Consider the following 20,664-nt stretch of genomic DNA (forward strand, 5'->3'; position numbering starts at 1 on the left):
GCCACATTTTCTAAATTAAAGAAGCTGATTTCTACCGCGCCAATTTTGATAACTCCCAACCCTGCATGTTAGTTTGTGGTGGAGGTCGATGCGTCGGAGGTTGGTGTCAGAACAGTCCTTTCGCAGTGCTCTTCCTCAGATGGAAAGATGCATCTGTGTGTTTTTATTCCACAGCGCTTAACACCAGCTGAACAGAACTACGACATTGGTAACAGAGAATTGCTTGCTGGCTTTGGGAGAGTGGCATCATTGGTTAGAGGGTTCGGGGGTACCTTTCGTGGTCTGGACTGATCATAAGATAGTGAGTACATTCGTAGCACTAAACATCTTAACTCTAGACAGAATCACTGGGCACTATTTTTCACCCATTTCAACTTCATCCTTTTTTAGCTCCTGGGCTCATCAAGCCCGATTCATTGTCTTGATGTTTCAAAATCGAGACCTCTACTATCCCACCGGATACCATTCTAGCCGCTACTCAGGTGGTGGGCATGGTATCCTGGGATGTGGAGGCTAAAGTCTGTGCTGTGCTACGAAACACAGCGTCTCCCACTGCGTGTCCAGCGAATCGGTTGTTTGTTCCACGATCAGTTAAGCGCACACAGAAATATAAAATCCCCTAAAATCCATTTGATTCATCTGAAAACGGCAACAAAACACTTTTAACGAATTAGTGTTCTACTAATCACTTTTATACAAATAGATCATGCAATGTTTTTCCTATTTATTTTTTTAAATGGCAGCTGGTCATGTGGCCTCAATTGGCTGATTTTAGAAGGGTTTGGGACACTTTTTGAGGTAGTTCGGGCTGGAGAACGCTTGCCTCCCAGCTAAGCTCCAGCTTGACCAGGCTGGGATCTTAAACCAGATAAGACCAACCAAACACCTAGGCTGGTTTGGCTGTTTTTTTTTTTTTTTCAACAGGATAGTGCTTATCTTACCTACCAGTTTATCTAATTTGCCAATTACACATAGATGTCCTTATATGTCAGTTAACCCTCATGTGGTGTTAGGGTAATTTTCTTTTACCTATTTTGATTTTGTTTCTTTAATAAAAATGGTCTGAGAATTTATCTGAGTGGTACAAGACTTTGTGACTTTTCCTCCACTAGCTATCTAAACACACACACACACAAAATCTGGACTTGATTCGATAAGTCTAAATGGTAGTAAAAATCTGAGGTGTCAGAGATTTTTTTCATTTGTCAAATAAATATCAATAAATCAGACGCAACGCAGAACACTACCACACAAAAATGAAGAGGTGATCCTATAAAACATCCACAATGCAGAAAACACACACACACACACATACAGGTTTGTTTGATTATATTAGTGATCTCTCATTGACTTCCATTGATTTCATATCAAGCTAATGATATTTTCTATTTCAAAACTCTACCCCTAAACCTAACCATCACACAAACATGTGCACATCACTAGATTTTAAGATCAACATCATCTGACCCATTTAAGAGCATTTTTTTTTTTTTTAACTGATAAGGACACTTGGCCCTCACAAGTGTAGACAAACCTGTCTATATAACAAACATACCACACAGGTCGAAGTCTGAGTCTGACCCCTGTGTGACAGAGTTTATGCTGGAATTTTGATGTTGTATGTTTGAAATAAATAAACCTGTAACAAAATAAGTACTCTGTCTTTTCTTTGTAGCACAATCAGATTTGAATGTGGCAGCATTGTCACATTTGACAGCATATTTGTGCATCATTGCAAAATCTGACACAAGTGGCTTAGAAAAAAGTTTATAATGTCTATATATAAACACTACCAGTCAAAAGTTTTGAAACACTTACTTATTCTTTATTATATATATATATATTTTATTTTTATTTTTATTTTTTTTTAATTTTTTTCACATTTTAGAATAATAGTAAAGTCACCAAAATTATGGAATAACATAAATGGAACTATGGGTGAGTTTAACATTAATGGGTGAGATCAATATGTAAGTCCCTTTTTACTCTAAATCTTCAGATGTGAAAGTGAAACTAAAGTTATCACATGTGACTTTCAGATGTGAAAGTGAAGATTTAGAGTAAAAAAAGGACTTAAATATTGATATGTTTCACCCACACCTATCATGTCGCTTCTGAAGACATGGATTTAACCACTGGAGTCTTATGGATTACGTGTATGCTGCCTTTATGTGATTTATGGAGCTTCAAAATTCATTTGCATTGAATGGACTTACAAAGCTGAGATATTCTTCTAAACAATTTCGCTTGTGTTCAGCAAAAAGAACAAATTCATACACTTCTGGGGTGTCATGAGGGTGAGTAAATGATGAGAGAATTTAAATTTTTGGGCAAACTATCCCTTTTATTTATTTTGTGTGTTAAAGCATAGTTCCGTAAAAAAAAGTTAATAAAACAAAATTATACAAAATTTTGTTGTGTGTGTGGGGGGGGGGGGGGGGGGGGTGCGGGTTGTTAAGGGGGCCACTTCAGTCATCTCATCCAACCTATTGTGGAATGTCTTGTAGGATTTATTCAGGAGCATCTGGACCTGTTTTTCAATTTTTGAAAATCAATAAAGAGAAAATGAAATCCTGATGCTGCTGAAAAGATTCTACACAACAGAGGGCTACACAATATCAACGTTACACTATTCTCTTTCATGGATAGCATATTAACCATATTTTCTTTGGATATTTTGTCGTTTTGCACCTGAATTTCCCGTCGGGAACTAATAAAATATTATTTTATTTCTAGTGTATTTTACATCTGCTGTGCCTTTCAATAATGTTTACACAAATACAGAATAGCCTAATGCAACTTACAGTTAAATGATTCTGAAACAGGACACTTCGGAATTTTGCTACAAAGCAAAACTTCTACTTGAGTATCTCCATTTGAACTTCCTCAGAGAAACAAGTTCCAGTTTAATTGAGATTGACGTACAATTTGACCAATAATTGAAACAGAAATCGAAATGCTTTCATGCGTTCCACCCACGACGCCATGTTCAGCCAATGAGATTATTTCTCACAGGCAGGCAGGGTGGGGCGTTTGGTATCGGTCTAAAAGGTAACAGGTTGTATTTAGCAAGTGTTTCCCTTGGGGCACAATAGCTAGACCTGTCATTTTAAGAATCGCCCTTTACTTCTTTGTAATATTGTTCTCATGAAGGAAAGCCATAGGAGTTAACAGAGGACCATTGTGCAGAGTGAAATACAAACTTTGCTGTAATATCAGGTTGGTGAAATCTTATTTCTGTTCGCTATCGTCGCTAAGCCTGTTAGCCTGTGAGTAGAAATTGATGCTGATAAGTTGTTTACCGCGCGCCATGAACTTAATTCACCCGCGCGCTCCATTCTCGAGTTGACCCTCATTCCATTGGGAGTGACACTTTTCTCACATACTTTGAGGTTTTGTTGTGTTATTCCCTATTTTAGGTTCTTCTTTAGTGGTATTTTCTGAAGATGGAGTAATGCCTGTCCAAAGGATTATTGTCCGTTCAATGTGACGTTCATATTCTTTCCATTAATTTCCTCGCTGAAAACGAGCTTTTAGTCTCGAGAGACTTTATAACTCAGTGAGTTTCGCACGCAGCGCAGCGCAGGTGCATCAACGGCAGGTGAACACCTGCGTTCCTCGCTTTGGGAACAAACTCATGATATTGGTCTTGACGTGGCAAACAATGCTGCTTTAACAGTGTTGTGATTGTTTACCTCACCACAGCCCACAAGTCCGCTAAACACTCAAAGTCTTATGTTTGAATAGCCTAATTTTCATTCAAACGAATAACGAGTCATGAGCTGTCAGGTTACAGTATCAGGTAAGCTGTCAAACGTGCTGTTTAGAAGGACAGTAAGCATAACTTATGTTTGATTCGTAGCTGAATTTGCAATTCTGTATACTGTACATGCTATTCTGACGTCTGGACCTATAGTGATTTGAATCCAGTGACTCACAGCAGAAGAATTTGGGATTTTTTTTTTAGGCCTAGTGTCCAGTGCCCCAAATTGAACTCTTTACAATGTAACCGCGTTCATTTAAAATGACTTTGTTTGCTGATCACCGTTTCCCAGACAGTGGGAATAATTTGTAGACAGTGAAACCGAGACATTGTTCTCATATCACTCTGGCATCTTGGTTATTGACCTCTGACTACTTTTCGCTGTGCCATTGACAAACATAACGTTATTGCATAAAATATTTGTGTAAGCTCTATCAATGCTGATGATACATTAATCCACTAGTATGATTCACAGCACAGAGGCATAATTTACAGTACCTGCTTAATTAAATTTTTGCTGTGCCTCAGTTATCAGCTCATGCTGGTACCTAATTAGATTTCAGTGTATGTTGTGTGCACAGTGCACAAATATGGGCTTCTGAAAGTGCATAGTTATATGCTCTTGTTTTTGGCTACACTGTAGCAGTGTCATGCCAGTGACTTCCATTAGAACTAGAGAAGAAATTCTTGTTTGTCCGAGCCTGAAATAAGAAGAGCGGCTGAAATTTAGGAAGGGAGGAAGGGGGTAAGAGAGGTTTATTTAAAAAGAAGAGAGGTACTGAGATGGAGTTTGGCAGGAAAAAAGAATGCAAATGGGAGTCAAGCACTAATGGAATACAGTGGAGGGATAACAGACTCTTAAAAACGTGATGAAAGCTTATGATAGGCTATACATTCTTAAGCACAAGGCTGAACAATGTTTTTTCCCTGCAACTCAACTCTTTAATTTGTAGAGGAATCTAGATTTACTCTGTATCTTTCTTCTGTCAGGTAAATTTAATGGAAATTATATCAGAGTTTCAGTCTTTGGGTTGCTTTTCCTCAGCAAAGGGATTGTCATACTCGTAATACACACCAACAATTCACCTCGAAAGTGTTGCTAAACTATGCTGAGAGGTTGGTCTTTTTTGAACGTGAAGAATTGTAAGAATTCGAAGAATAATTGTGCTCTAATTTCCATGCTAAATGAGCTCATTTCATGTCACATTTCAGCTAGTGTGGAATGGATATACAGAAATGAGAATAGAAAATTGGGTGTGATGCACATCTGAGTAAAATTAAAGACTTTCAGCTAAACTCACTCTAGAAGTTTTGACTTGCTTTGATTAAAAAGCCATAGTGACTTGACAAAAGTCTCAGGAGTCATACTGCTACAGTTCTTTCCTAAATCTACTAAACATTTCACTTCTGAGAGCTAGGGACTCTAGATTCAATTTGAGATCAGAAAAATCAATTTAATGAGAAAACACGAGGTTGCAATCAGACTACGGGCTGTGGAGATGTCCCTAGAGGGTATAGTTGCTTGTCTGAGATAAAACAGAAAGTTTAAAAGTGTGCATCATTGACCCCGTATACACCTGGTATTAAGATGCATTTTTTGTGATAGGATCATATGTGGTCAGCGCTAAATACAGGTCTAAACGGGGTCTAAAACATTTTATGATCAGATTACAAAAACCACATATGAATGTGGTCAAAAACACATTTGACGGCATCACATTTGAGGAGTAAATGCTAATCCATCTTGTATGTGTCCTGACAGCAGCGTCAATCAACCACTGTGCTAAAACAAGTGTTAAAAGTTTGTTGGTTATGAGCAGTTTAAAAGGAAATAACCATCCAATCTGAAAAATGTTAAAAGCATATATACAGTGAATTCAGAAAGTATTCAGACCCCTTCATTTTTTTTTCTCTCCCCAATTTGGAATGCCCAATTCCCACTGCTTAGTAGGTCCTCATGGTGGCGCAGTTACTCACCTCAGTCCGGGTGGCAGAGGACAAGTCTCAGTTGCTGCCACTTCTGAGACTGTCAGTCAGCACATCTTATCACGTGGCTCGCTGTGCATGACACCTCGGAGACTCTGCACGTGGAGGCTCAGGCTGTTCTCCGTGATCCAAACACAACTTACCATGCACGCCATTGAGAGTGAGAACCACTAATCGCGACCACGAGGATGTTACCCCATGCGACTCTACCCTCCCTAGCAACCGGGCCAATTTGGTTGCTTAGGAGACCAGGCTGGAGTCACTCAGCACACCCTAGATTTGAACTCATGACTCAAGGGGTGGTAGTCAACGTCAACACTCGCTGAGCTACCCAGCCCCCCCCCCCCCCCCAATTGTTTTCACATTAATGTACACTCCATACATACCCCATAATGACAAAGCAAAAAACAGATTTTTTTATAACTTTGCAAATGTATTAAAAAGAAAAAAACTGAAAATTCACATTGACATAAATATTCAGACCCTTTGCCATGTCACTTGAAATTTAGCTCAGGTGCATCCCATTTCTCTGGATCATCTTTGAGATGTTTCTACACTTTGATTGGAGTCCACTTGTGGCAAATTCAGTTGATTGGACATGATTTTGAAAGGCACACAGCTGTCTATATAAGGTCTTACAGCTGAAAATGCATATCGGAGCGAAAAATTAAGCCATGAGGTCAAAGGAACTGCCTGCAGAGCTCAAAGACAGGATTGTGTCGAGGCACAGATCTGGGGAAGGCTACACAAATTTTTGGGGTGCATTGAAGGTTCCCAAGAGCACAGTGGCCTCCATAATTCTTTAATGCAGGAAGTTTGGAACAACCAGGACTTTTCCTAGAGCTGAGCAATCAGGGGAGAAGGGCCTTGGTAAGAGAGGTGACCAAGAACCTGATGGTCACTCTGGTTGAGCTCCAGAGATCATGTGTGGAGATGGGAGAAACTTGCAGAAGGACAACCATCACTGCAACACTCCAACAATATGGGCTTTATGGCAGAGTGGCCAGACGGAAGCCTCTCCTCAGTGCAAGACAAATTAAAGGCTGCTTGGAATTTGCAAAAAAGCATCTAAATGACTTTCAGACTATGAAAAACAAGATTCTCTGGTCTGATTAAACTGTTTGGCCTCAATTAAAAGCATCATGTCTGGAGGAAACCAGGCACTGCTCATCACCTGCACAATACCATCCAAACGGTGAAGCATGGTGGTGGGAGCATCATGCTGTGGGGGTGTTTTTCAGTGGCAGGGACTGGGGGACTGGTAAGGGTTGAAGGAAAGCCAAACGCAGCAAAATACAGAGATATCCTTAATGAAAACTTGGTCCAGAGCACTCAGGATCTCAGACTGGGCCGAAGGTTCACCTTCCTTCAGGACAAAGACCCTAAGCACACAGCCAATACAATGCAAGAGTGGCTTAGGAACAACTCTGTGAATGTCCTTGAACCCAATCGAACATCTCTGGAGAGACCTGAAAATGGCTGTCCACCGATGGTCCACATCCAACCTGACAGAGCTCGAGAGGATCTACAGAGAGTAATGGCAGAAAATCCCCAAATCCAGGTGTGCAAAGCTTGTCCCATCATACCCAAAAAGCATTTTAACATAAGACTGCAACAGAACAAAATGTGAAAAAGTGAAGGGGTCTGAATACTTTCTGAATACACTGTATACATAAGCATGAGAACTTCTCGGATCTTCTTCAGTGTGGCCGATATCAACATACAGGGGCAATTATGAGAAGCACGAATATCTGCAGCTCAGGTTAATACAGGTAATCCACTAAAATAACTGACAATTCTGCTCGAAATTTTGCTTTTGTATTAAGATTAAATTTCAGCTGCATCTGGGAGAAATAGCATGTCGTTTTTTTGTGCTTTCTTTGTCTTTTCTGAATTTTTTGTGGTTTATTATCATGCAGTAACATAGTAACATAGTGATTGATGTATGTCATCATGAAACAGAGTTCCTCCCCTCCAAATCCAGTCACAGGAGACACATTTAAGCGACCAGATATAACCAGAATTTACTCACCCATGAGTAAATTTACTCACTCATGTCATCCAAGATGCATATGACTTTCTTTCTTCTGTTGAATACAAATGAAGATTTCAAAAACTACTATGGCCAGACATGCAGTCAACTAATAACATTAGAGGACAGCAGTAGGAACGGCCACTAGCGACAGAGACTATTTAGCAGAGACGAAGTACTTCTATTTAAATAAATTGGAGAAATTGGAACACCCAATGGCCAGTGGATGTTGAAAAGGAAGTCCCACCTCACAGGTAAAAGAGCCAGTCAGCTTTTAGAGAGAGAGTTCGCCTATTAATCAATGGTCTGGGCATTAGCTGAACATTTTTCTTTTTTTTTTAGCATGATCCAAGCAAAAGAACCACAATTAATGATACCATTGTTGTCAGATGTTTTTGGCTGATTTGAAATATGTTCTTTAATGATCGTAATCTTGAATAACCGTCTTAGTTTTTGGTCTTTCCCCATTCAAGTAGATAGGAGCTGCACGTTCATGCCACTTGTTTATATAGAAAAATAGCTGCCCAGACTGCCCGAGAGTGTTGCAAAGATGGCTGCTGAGTAGACTGACTTCCCTTGAAAAAGGTACTTTGCTAGCGATTTCATAGTATGGACACTAGCAACACCAACTGAAAATATCATTTGCGGTGTGAATGGGGCTGAACAAAATTTAGTCGCACTAGCTAGAAAAATAGTAGAAAAATGTGATCATTGAGTCGTATTCTGGAGCCCTGTGTTTTAATATGGTCAGATGTTTTAAACTGGGTAAAATGTGTTTAAATGTAGGTGCATGGGGTTTTGTAGAACTTTTTGAACAAGCCATGTTTGAATTGTGCAAAAATATGAGGCTTTGTAAAAAAATCTGCAGACACAGGTTTGGTCATCATTCCTAAATCTAGCTGTGTTGAATCAGAATGATCATACAGTGAAATCAGAAACAGCAGTTTGAACAGTTAAATCTCTGGTTTGTGTGAGTGTATGGGAGCAAGAGGGAGAAAGACAGAAAGAGAGTGATAGAGAGTCCAGTGTTCTCTGCATAGCTGCCCTTGTTTTCTGCCCCACTTCACTGTAATAATGGGAAGAGGGTCCTCTTACTCTCCTCTGTCCGACTCGCAGGCTTCCTCCATTCACCCTACCAGATAATGCAGTGTAGAGAGGCTAAATGGTGCCTCTGTTTGTTGGCCAGTGACACACACTGACACAGAGGAAATGGATCAGTTTAAACTATGGCCGAATTTTGGTGTTTGTTTGATCAAATGACTGTTGATCATTGATTCAAAGACAACAGAACAAATAATCTGGTATTTTTTTCTTGAACGAGAATGATATTAGAGTAGCACCTTTAGAATATCAAATGCAAACATGACCAGTTAGAGCAGGAGAAGGATAGAACAGGAGGATAACTTTGTTAACAATTTGTCCATAATTCACGGAAGTTTAAAACCCTTCATTCAACTTGCCTATATGAAAGTTTACCAGTGTTCTACCATTGTTTAACAGTGGCATTTTTAATGATAAGGCCATAACCACATAAAATCATGGATGGCTCCCCATTACTGAAATGGAGCCTCGTAAGAGACCGTTTTTGGAACGCTCTACATAAACGGCACACGCAGCGCACGGGAGACTCGACTCGCAACTGATTTCAATACAGGTGACGCGAGAGTAACAATGCCATCCTCTAATGAGCATAAATATGCACATCACACACACATTTTGGGTAAAATATATGGTTTTGTATCATATTTAACTGTTTTTTTTTTTATCGATACTTCGACACTTTTTCATTGAATGGATTATAAGTATATTAATAATCAACATTTCTCTTGCTTCATCCGCCATCTTGGATTTATTTTTCCACCAAGCTTATCACAGTGCATTCTGGGATCGCCTACCCTGGGAATGAAACATACGATGCTACTTTAGAATTTGGCCAAAATAAGATATCTTAGGAGGCAGCATAATTAGCTTTTGGAACAGCCTTTGCGTCAGGAGCGTGCCTATGATGTCTTAAAATGCTGCCTTCGGAGGAAACTCCATTTAGCGCTTTATACTAGAATGTTCTCTGTAAAATTCAAATGGGTCACACCGACTGTTTTTTTTTTCTTTCAGTTTTGTTCTGCGCTGTTGCAGAGGTCTTGCGATCTTATTTCTGGAGCACGAAAGCATGCTTCAATCGCGCCACACAGATGTGTGTAAGTTATGCGAGGCATATTTAGTGCTTATAAAGCGCTAAATGCGAAAAGAATACAATTAAATTTGCTTCGGCAGTGGTCCGAGATGCCCTACATTCACAGAATTTTCAGTGCAGGAGAACCGCTGAAAACATCACCCGCCAAAATGGCTAGTAAGAGTGACGGAGTTACTCGCCGATTTTTACCTGTATTTGGTGGGTTGGCAAGTGTTAATTTCAAACCCTGTTATGAGCTGAACATGAAAATAGGCCTAATTGACCAAGACATTTTTTTTCCTTTCTTGAAATTGCAAAAAAATAAAAAATTTAAGTATACTAACATTTTTGTTTACTAGATACCACTCAAGAAATTGAAAAGACTTTGCATAATTCCAGGTTTAGCTGTGAATACATACGGACACCATACTATAAATTTAAAACATGCTACAATTTGGACACCTTTTGGTGAACCAGTAGCTGATTGCTCATACAGAAAGAACAAATAATACCTCTGAAGGTTCATTATAACAACATAATGTTAAAATGCTGAAGCATAAAAGCTCAAATAAAAGCATAAAAGCTCAAATAAGCATAAAATATAGTAAAAACAAGTATTTTGGTCTAATCTTTATATTATAGGAAAGAATTTCATAAGCAAACTGGCTTCGCTACACACATTGATCATAACAGTTGTCTAGGCCTCCAGAATATAATTTTTCATCAGATTGAAGATAGCTGTGTACGCCCTGCTATCTATAAAGAAGCCAGTGCGTTCTTTTATGGAGTCCAAAGTCTTTTGTTTGGTCTTTTGATTTAAACTCACCTGTCCCAGTGTGAGAACTTGAATTTAATGATTGGCACTTTGAAAATGACATTAATTCTACAAAAACAACAATAAACATGCATGATGAATGGGTCAGTTCGAGGAAAAAAAACAAAAAAAAAACCAATGTCAGTGAAGGGTTGCTTCTGATTTCTTTCTCCTCCTGTATAAACTAGCATCTGTTTATCTGTCAGCACACAACTCCACACCACATCTGGGAGGTCAACTCTTCTCAGTCTGCTTTCAGTCATTGACTTTAACACGTCAGCCTTCTCAAACAGCTTCCTGATGTCAAAACACACAATGAGCCTCTTCATTGCATCTAAATTGTTGCTGTTGCTGACGGCACACTGCATGAGTGTTTGTAGCCTGCTAAGCATTGCTTATTCTTATTCTCTTATGTTCATTGTTTTATTTATTTGTCATTTTACCGCGTGTTCCGGGTTTTTCTGCTTTTCTACTGTTTCATCTGTGTGTATTTTACCTGTTGCTGCTGGCGCCTAGCTCGAGTCTGTTTGTTGCCTGCTAGCTTTTTTAGCATCGCTTATCTATCTGTTTTCAGCTTTTAATCCTTAACATCTGCCATTTTTCAGCACGCATCAGATTTCCCCCTGCATTATTCTCTCGCGATTCAACTGCGTGCATTTTCCACGTGCATCCGCTTTCTATTTTTATCGTGATTAAACTGCGTGCATTTTACAGCACACACCCATTTTTCTCCTCTGTGTTACACGGATTATTGCATCGATCTCAAAGCACCGCTTATCAAGAACAACCATAACAACAAACAACTGAGTGAGGGATTCACATCGATCTCAAACCCTCACTGCTCAGAAACAACCAACAACAACAAACAATTGCGGTAAGTCATGGCATCCACTCATGTTATTTCTTCCTGCATTGCATGTCACATGTTTACTATAGCTTCTTCTCGTCAGCAGTGAGAGATTCACATGTGAAAAATGTAAGGAATTAGTCAGGCTGACGGAGAAGGTTAATGAGTTAGAGACACGCATCCGAATGCTGGTGGAGGAATGCTAGTGGAAGCCGGTAGATACTGTTTCGGATTCGGGTAGTACAACGAGCAACACACACACTTTGGTTTCCGGCTCTAGAGCCCCCACAGCAGGGCGTTTGGGTGACATCTCGGCAGCATACTTGCTCAGCAAAGCAACACCACTCTCCCATTCCTGTAAGGGTTTCCAATCGATTCTCCCCACTCAGTGATGCACCCACTGAGAATCATGTTGAAAGAGCCCTAATAATTGGTGATTCTATTGTAAGGAACATGGAAATAGAGACTCCAGCCACCATTGTTGAATGCATTTCCAGGGCTCGAGCATCTGACATCAGATCAAATTTACAAGTGCTGGTTAATGCTAAATGTAGATTATCTAAAATTGTTATTCATGTCGGCACTAATGATGTCCGGCTTCGCCAATCGGAGATCACTAGAGATAATGTTAAAGAGGTATGTGAACTTGCAATTACGATGTTAGACACTGTAATATGCTCTGACCCCTCCCTGCTCATTGTGGTGACAAGGTTTATAGTAGATTAGTGTCACTGAATAGGGTGGTGTCCGGAGAATAGCATAGGATTTATAGACAATTGTTTATGGGGTAGACCTGACCTGCTAAAGAGAGACTGACTCCATCCCTCCAGGGAAGGTGCCATTCTCCTCTCTAGTATTTGGCTCATAGTCTTAATAATGATAGTATTTCACTAACTGGGGCCCAGGTCTGGAAGCAGACAAACTGGTTAATCTGAACGTCTGCTAGCTGCCTTGAGACGTCACACAGGTCACATAAACTACAACACATAGAGACTGTATCACCTAGATATCACATAGAGACTGTGTCTGTTCCCCAAACTACCAAACACAAAACTCTCACTAAATCATTTAGAACAAATTTGATTAAGGTCAAACTTGAAAAAAACAAAAAAATTAAAGATAAACATCATATAGGGCTAGCTCGTAGGGCTACTAATCATTAGATCTCTTTCTACCAAAGCACTAATTGTAAATGAAATTATTACAGATCATAGTTTGGATGTGCTCTGTTTGACCCAAACCTGGCTTAAACCGGATGAATATATTAGTTTAAATGAATCTACTCCCCCAGGTTATTGTTATAAACATAAGCCTCGTCTGAAGGGTCGAGGAGGAGGTGTTGCTGCAATTTACAGTGTAGTTTTTGGTGTTACTCAGAGGACAGGATATAAGTTTAAGTCTTTTGAACTAATAATGCTTAATGTGACACCATCAGATATAAATAAAAAAAACTCTCTCGTCTTTTGCCCTTGCTACAGTATATAGATCACCCGGGCCTTATTTTGATTTCCTTGGTGAATTTGCAAATTTTTTATCAGATCTTGTAGTTACTGTAGATAGAGCTTTAATTGTTGGTGACTTCAACATTCACATAGATAATGAAAATGACACATTGGGATTAGCATTTATCGATATTCTCAACTCTCTTGGAGTCAGACAAAATGTGACAGGACCAATTCATCGCCATAATAATACGCTAGATTTAATTCTTTTATATAGATTTGATGTTGATACTATAGAAAATTTTCCGCAGAGCGATGACATCTCAGATCATTACCTCGTCTCTTGTATGCTGCGATCAGCTAATGTTACTCATTCTTTTGACCACTAAAGATAGCTTCACTAATAATCTTCCAGATCTATCTCATACACTCAGTAAGCCCCAAAGTCTAGAAGAACTTGATGAAATAACAGAAAATATAAACACAGTCTTCTCAAGCACTCTTGATATTGTCGCCCCCCCTTCAATTAAAGAAAAAAGCCCCACACCATGGTACAGTGATCACACTCATGCTCTCAAGAGAGCAGCTCGGAAAATGGAGCGCAAGTGGAAGAATACAAAATTAGAGGTATTTCGTGGTGCATGGAAGAATAGTGTCTGTAGCTACAGACAGGCACTAAAAGCTGCCAGTTCAGCATATTTTAGCAAACTCATAGAAAATAACCACAACAATCATAGGTGTTTATTCAGTACTGTGGCTAAATTGGTTAGGAATAAAGCCTCAACTGAACCAGATATTCTGTCGCAGCACAATAGTAATGACTTAGTTATAAAACTGATAAAAGTAAAATAATCAGAAATAAAATTGGAATTATGCAATCATCTGTCACAGTACCTCAGAAAACAGTGTCTCATAATTTTCCTCATGTGCAACTTCGATCGTTCGCTGTCATAAGTCACGAAGAGCTAACAAAACTTATCGAAACATTAAAAGCAACATGTTAGATCCAATACCAACTAAGCTCTTAAAAGAGGTATTCCCTGTAATCTCAGAACCTCTTCTTAATATTATTAACTCCTCGCTATCCTTAGGACATGTCCCAAGAAACTTTAAAATGGCAGTTTTCAAACCGCTTATTAAGAAGCCACAACTTGATCTTGGAGAACTGGCTAATTATAGACTGATTTCAAATCTCCCATTTATGTCGAAAAATACTAGAAAAGTTAGTGTCCTCCCAACTATGTTCAGAGAAATAGTATATATGAACAATTTCAGTCAGGATTTAGGCCCATCATAGTACAGAGACTGTACTTATCAGAGTTACAAATGACTTGCTCTTATCATCTGATCGTGGCTGCATTTCACTTCTAGTGCTTTTAGATCTTAGTGCTGCCTTTTGACATGATTGATCATATCATTTTCTTGAATAGGCTAGAGCATTAAGTTGGCATTTGTAGACTTGCATTAGCATGGTTTAGGTCCTGTTTAGCAGACCGCTACCACTTTGTCTATGTAAATGAGTAATTGTTAAACCAAACAAAAGTTAAGTATGGAGTGCCACAGGGATCAGTTTTAGGGCCTCTGCTTTCCTCCTTGTATATGCTTCCCCTGGGAGATATTATCAGGAACATATGCCGACGATACCCAACTTTATATTTCTTCAAAATCTGACGAAATTTCACAATTCTCCAAATTAGCAGAGTGTATCAATTAAATCAAAGATTGGATGGCCAGAAATTTCCTTCTGTTCAATTCCGACAAAACAGAGGTATTAATTATTGGAAAAAAACCCTCTAAAAACAAGCCGCTACAATTTAATTTGACTCTCGATGGATGTACTGTTACATCGTCTTCAACAGTAAAGAACTTAGGTGTTATATTTGGTACCAATCTGTCCTTTGAAAATCAAATTAACAATGTTTGTAGAACAGCATTCTTCCACCTAAGAAATATTGCTAAATATGACACATGCTCTCTGTTGCTGATGCCGAAAAACTAATTCATGCGTTCATGACCTCAAGACTAGATTATTAGAATATTAGCCCCATTTTATCATTGTTACATTGGCTACCTGTTAAATTTCATATTAATTTTAAAATTCTGTTAACTATGTACAAAGCTTTGAATGGTCTAGCTCCACAGTACTTAAGTGACCTTCTACCACGCTATATTCCATCACGTTCATTATGATCGCAAATTTCTGGCCTGTTAATAGTCCCTAGAATATCAAAATCCACAAAAGGAGGTAGATCCTTTTCATAATTGCTCCTAAACTATGGAATAGTCTCCCTAACACTGTTTGAGATGCAGACACACTCACTCAGTTTAAGTCTAGACTAAAGATTCATCTGTTTAGCCAGGCATACACCTAATTTATACTTCAACTCAATTAGGCTGCATTAGTTAGGTCTGCGGAACCAGAAACCAGAAACATTGATCATGTTCTATAATTCTGCTATAAATTGAATGGCATCTATGCTAATATTATTCTATTTGTATCCCTGTCTCAACCTCGGGACTCCTATCCTGAGGTCACCAGAACCGGCTGGATCCAGCTCCATTCCTTCTTCATGTTGGACTCCACTGCTACGTGTCTCTGAGTGATGATGACTAAATGCAGCCGGTGCCAGCCAAATACCACTTCAGTCTATTACGATGGGCTTCAGAGGATGAACTGATGCCAACTCCAACCATAAGACATGGGATACATCATATGCCATTGCCTGAACCCTGGACTTAGGGTAGACCTCACCGAAATTACCGGCCGGTTGAACTGCGATGCACCTCACTGATCTCTGCCTGCATCACCTCGGTCTAATGATGGACTACACTCTTATAATGGAATACATAGACTATCAATTAATTGCCAACAAAACCCTTCATCAGGCAACTAACAAAGAACAATGCATTTGTGTGAACTTCTGCAGTTAATCCAGGATGAACTTCAAAGATATTAGTCATTAATCTTACTGTTCTTACAAAATCTTTGTTTAAACACTGACCCTGAACACTTACTTAGTTGAATAATTTTAAACCATGACTTGCACTATACGTAATTAAGTAATATTGGCATTATATTCATGATGTCAGCCAGAGGGGAACTGGCCCCACAGTGAGCCTGGTTTCTCCCATGGTTATTTTTCTCCATTAAATAACATCTTATGGAGTTTTGTGTTTCTTGCCACAGTCGCCTTCAGCTTGCTCACTGGGTTTGTAAATACAATTATTATTTAATTACTTATTTTTAAACACAATTCACAGTCGTATTTGATCAAACTACACAATGATGACTCTAAGACATTATAGATATTACAGTTTCATTTTCTGTTAATGCATGATTTTCTGTATAGCTGCTTTGAAACGGTGTGTGTTGTGAAAGGCGCAATACAAATAAAAATGACTTGACGACTAAATTGTAGTTGTAGTCATGAAGGCTCCTTTATTTGTCACACAGTAAATACATTCTTTACCACTCTCTTTATTCATTGAAGGCTGACTTTTTCAGTGTTAGTTTAATGAGAGTTTGTTTTAATTGGACCTTTGTCCACTTGCAAAGGAATGCAAGGAAAAGACTGTAGTTTTATTGTGAATCTGAGTTGCACAATCATGATTTCCCCATGGACTAATCTAGTAATATGAGAGTTGCCTGATTTATCAGGCATTTTATTATCCTGGATACATGATACCTCAGTGTCTCTCTCATACACACCAAAGAGGGATGGGCTTTACAAAGAAGCAGTACTGATTACACTGCAACATGTTTTTATGAATCTCTGAGTGTATTTATTGTGTTGCTATGCTGTAGTTGCTTGTTACTGAAGAGGACTCTGAGTGTGGGAATGAAAGAAAATACTTTGAGATAGAAAAAGAAAGCAGTAAAGGTGTGTCTCTTCTTATTTTGTAGAGTAACAAGAAGGATTATTGTTCCTTTAATCAAAGGTTGCAGTAACCGAAAAATTAATTTGATAAAAATTAAAAGACTATAAAGTTTTAAAGTGCCCCTGTCAAAACAGACAAGGAGAGATGTGAATGAAGAATTGGGGAGATGAACTAGAGATCACAAGTGTAGTCCAGTGGAATAATTCTTAGGATACTTTTTTTTATTATTTGAGAGACCAAATCGCAAGACCGCAGAGTCTGTTGTCTTTTTCACATTCCGAGAATTAAAAGGTAAAGCTAAGAATCTGCAGCGCTTGGTAAGACTAAAAGAGCTCTTATTATTGTGATATCAACATTACATAAAACAAACAAGCATCATATTGTACTGATTTATGAAAATAGAGCTTGATGGAAAATGTACAACCCAGTAAATTAAAGTGACAAATAATGATTGTTTGTATGATGTTGTTCACCGCAGACAGTGTGGAGTGTAGTCCAGGTGTCTGAGAATGCTCTTTGTTCCTTTTCCACACCCATCACACTGTCATCTACACCTTATTGAGACATTTTCATTCCATCACACAAGCCACACCTTGTTTTTGCTTCTCCATTACATCATTAGTGATAGTGGAGGTTCCTCAACAAAATTAACAGGTTATACTGTAAGAACAAGTGAAACTACTTTGTGAGAAAGAGTGCCCAAGACAGTATGTGTATTGAATAGAGATGGGCATGAGTACCAGAGTACATGGAAGTGACAGCTCTGATCAATATGAAAATACAATAATAGCACGTGTTTTTTTTCAACTATGCTCAAAGTTGTCAAAAAATTAGCCTAAAATATAATTTTGTTATTGGTTATGGCTAGGGATGGGACAATATATTTAATTTTGAAACATCACAAACCAAAATAAATGACGAACTATATTGAAGCAAAGTTCCAAAATGTCAAAATTTGCAACATTATTTTCTGTCCATGTGATCATAAATGAAATGACCTCTTAAACACCAAGAAAATCTGATTAGGTTTTTGTAGTCTGGACAGAACAAAAAAAAACATAAAATTCAGATTTTTACAGACCTAAGCCAAACAACATTAGTAGGAGATTTGAAATCTGAATAAAATCTGAATTTTTATTAATGCATCTCAGTCTAAACATCAGATCATATCAGATTTCAGGTGGGGTTTTTTTTTTTTTTTTTGTCATTGGAAAACATTAATGATGGCCGTGCTGTAGGATTATTACAAATAGAATTTTAAATAAAAATGACTTAAGAAGTGATTTCAAAATGAATCTTTTATTACATGTTTCACCCCTAAAGGTCTCTCACAGTGAAATGTACAGTCTTTGAGTGGAATTGGGCACAGGGATGATCACCCATTTGCCATATATACAGGATGTCACAGTACAAATCTCTTTAACAATAATACATACGTACATTGGCTGTATCCACCCAAGAGATGTGCTAAGGTGCGAAAACCTACACTGGTTGCAAGCCATCATAATGTGATAAGTTATTGAATGTCTCACCTGAATACAGGATGCTTAAGCATTTTTCTGGTTCAATACAAGACGTCCTGTATTATGTTCCACTAAAATACGGGACATTTGGTGTCCTGTTTGGCACATGGTAATTCTGGCTAAAATGTGGCACATTTCTGCAGTTGTCAACCCGAGCATCAACAAACATTGCATATGCCACCTGAAAAAATGAGAGATCCCATCCCTTTCAACATATTTCAGTGTCTTTTTATATTTTTGAAAACATAATCAATGGCAAAACAGCCATTGCTTAACTCTCACGCATGGTGAACCTACACACCTTTTTTTTTTAAAGTTAAAATTTGACCAAAATTATGAAAAAGAAAATACAATTATATTAGTCAAAAATAATATTTTCGTAATGTACCTAGTAGAAGGTCCACTGTATAATTAACCTCATTAGCTGGGAGAGAATATACAGTAAATATTTATGTACACTTTCACATATTCCTTGCAAAAAAACATGTCCGTGAGCAAGGCTTGGGGATAGAAACAAGTACAGCTGTCCCTTGCATGTTATCCTCAATTTTCACAGGCAGTGAAAATACCCATTATGCTTAGTGTGTACTCCCAACGCGGATGCTACAGACTTCCGGTTCGCACCTTATTCACATTAGCAAGCATTGAAATAATCACTAACAACAGTCAAAAACGATGGAACACTCCCTGTTTACTTAACGTGAATCCCTTTCTCACTAAAAATCTGTGTATGGACGCTTTCAATGGCAATCTCTGAATAAATAAAAGTTACTACACTGGGCTCTCACGCTTTCTGCAGACGCCCTGTGTGTGTGTGTGTGTAAAAGAGAGAGAGACACACAGACATTCAGTGTGCAGAGAGAGAATTCACATTTATGATGCACTAGATTTCACCGTGTTTCTTGTTGCACACACAATGTATGATGATGATGATAGAAATCACTTCAATATGAAAATGGACAAATCTGGGAATCTGAATCTGACCAGATGCTTTTTAAGATCCACAAAAGAGGACATGTACGTGAAAAGAGGACGCTAGGTTTAATTTAAAAATCAGCAGATTTGAGGGGCGTATCATTTGGAATTATCCGTCAGTGTTTTAAAAAAAATAGGCAAATGACGGAGAATTATGTTAATGCAACCTCTGCTTATTGCATCTGGTAAGACTCAAAGTTTCAGGCATTGACAGCTTTTGGGTGGGTTTACTGTTGTCACATTCATTTTCCAGTAATTTTTTAAGCCACCTGTAGTTGTTATAACATCCTCTAACAGCACATATTCCTCAAGAGCCTCCGATGATCGGCATCACCAGTAACGTTTGTCTAGCTCTAGCGTACAATAACAACAACTAAGCAGAAGTGCGGAGCATCCGAGAGGATGTAGCTCGCCGTAATGCGCCACCCATGGAGAAGTCAGGAAAAAGGTGGATAGAGGAGTTTTGATTGCAACCTGTCATATTTTTCAGAACATGTTCTGTTCAGTAAATTACTTGTCCTGCACCTGATCAGCCTGATCAGGTTGTAATTGTAGTCAACTATTTTTGAAGGTAATTTATTTTGGTGATCTTTTCTTATAGAGAAAGATATATGAGAAACTCTTTTAACTTTGAGCATTTATATTGTTTATTATAGAACTTATTCTGTTGAGAATTTAGCCTATAATGTGCATTCTGCTTAACAGTTTTTCTAAACACAAATTTTTGTCATACTTCATAATTTAAGTGTTATATCGAATTGAAATTAAAGGGGTTATGAAATGGAAAATCAAATTTTCCTTGATATTAAGACATAAAAACATACCGTAAATTTCAGAACTCAAAACTTCCTCCCCAGTCTAAAAAGAGTATTTATAGTTCCCACCTGTTTGAAAAGTCTCATTTTGAAAACGGTGTGTTCATGATGTCATGAGATATTGCTGAGTTGTATTTACACACCCCACAATGTGTCATCGCACCCTTGGCCCCACCCACAGGCACTTATTTCTTATTGTAAACAGATAGGGAAAGAGATGGTCCTAGTGTGACCAACTATTCCTAAACACCAAAAGGAAACCATCTAGACTATTTTGAATTTGTGCATATAACATTTGTGCATTATACAGATGTCTTTGATGGTTGTCATGTTTATCGCGCCGCTTTTAAAAGACGTGTGTCAGTTACAACTCAGAAAAGGAGACTCTGTTCGGCTTCATTCAGCTGCTCTGTGTCTT

General features: G+C 38.4%; 1 protein-coding gene across 2 annotated transcripts in view; it reads left to right on the top strand.

The window, feature by feature from the left end:
- The first annotated feature begins 3,052 nt into the window (after positions 1–3,052).
- LOC127452896 (cingulin-like) overlaps positions 3,053–20,664 on the top strand; it is a 49,976-nt gene continuing 32,364 nt past the window's right edge. Inside the window, exon 1 of one of the 2 annotated variants that reach the window (XM_051718752.1) lies at positions 3,053–3,219. The gene's annotated coding sequence lies outside the window, so the exon portion shown is untranslated. Of the gene's footprint in view, positions 3,220–6,716; positions 7,311–20,664 lie in introns of those variants that run through there. The other variant, XM_051718753.1, reaches the window with a different exon arrangement.

Source organism: Myxocyprinus asiaticus, chromosome 15 (genome assembly GCF_019703515.2).
Source record: "Myxocyprinus asiaticus isolate MX2 ecotype Aquarium Trade chromosome 15, UBuf_Myxa_2, whole genome shotgun sequence".
Lineage (NCBI taxonomy): Eukaryota > Metazoa > Chordata > Actinopteri > Cypriniformes > Catostomidae > Myxocyprinus > Myxocyprinus asiaticus.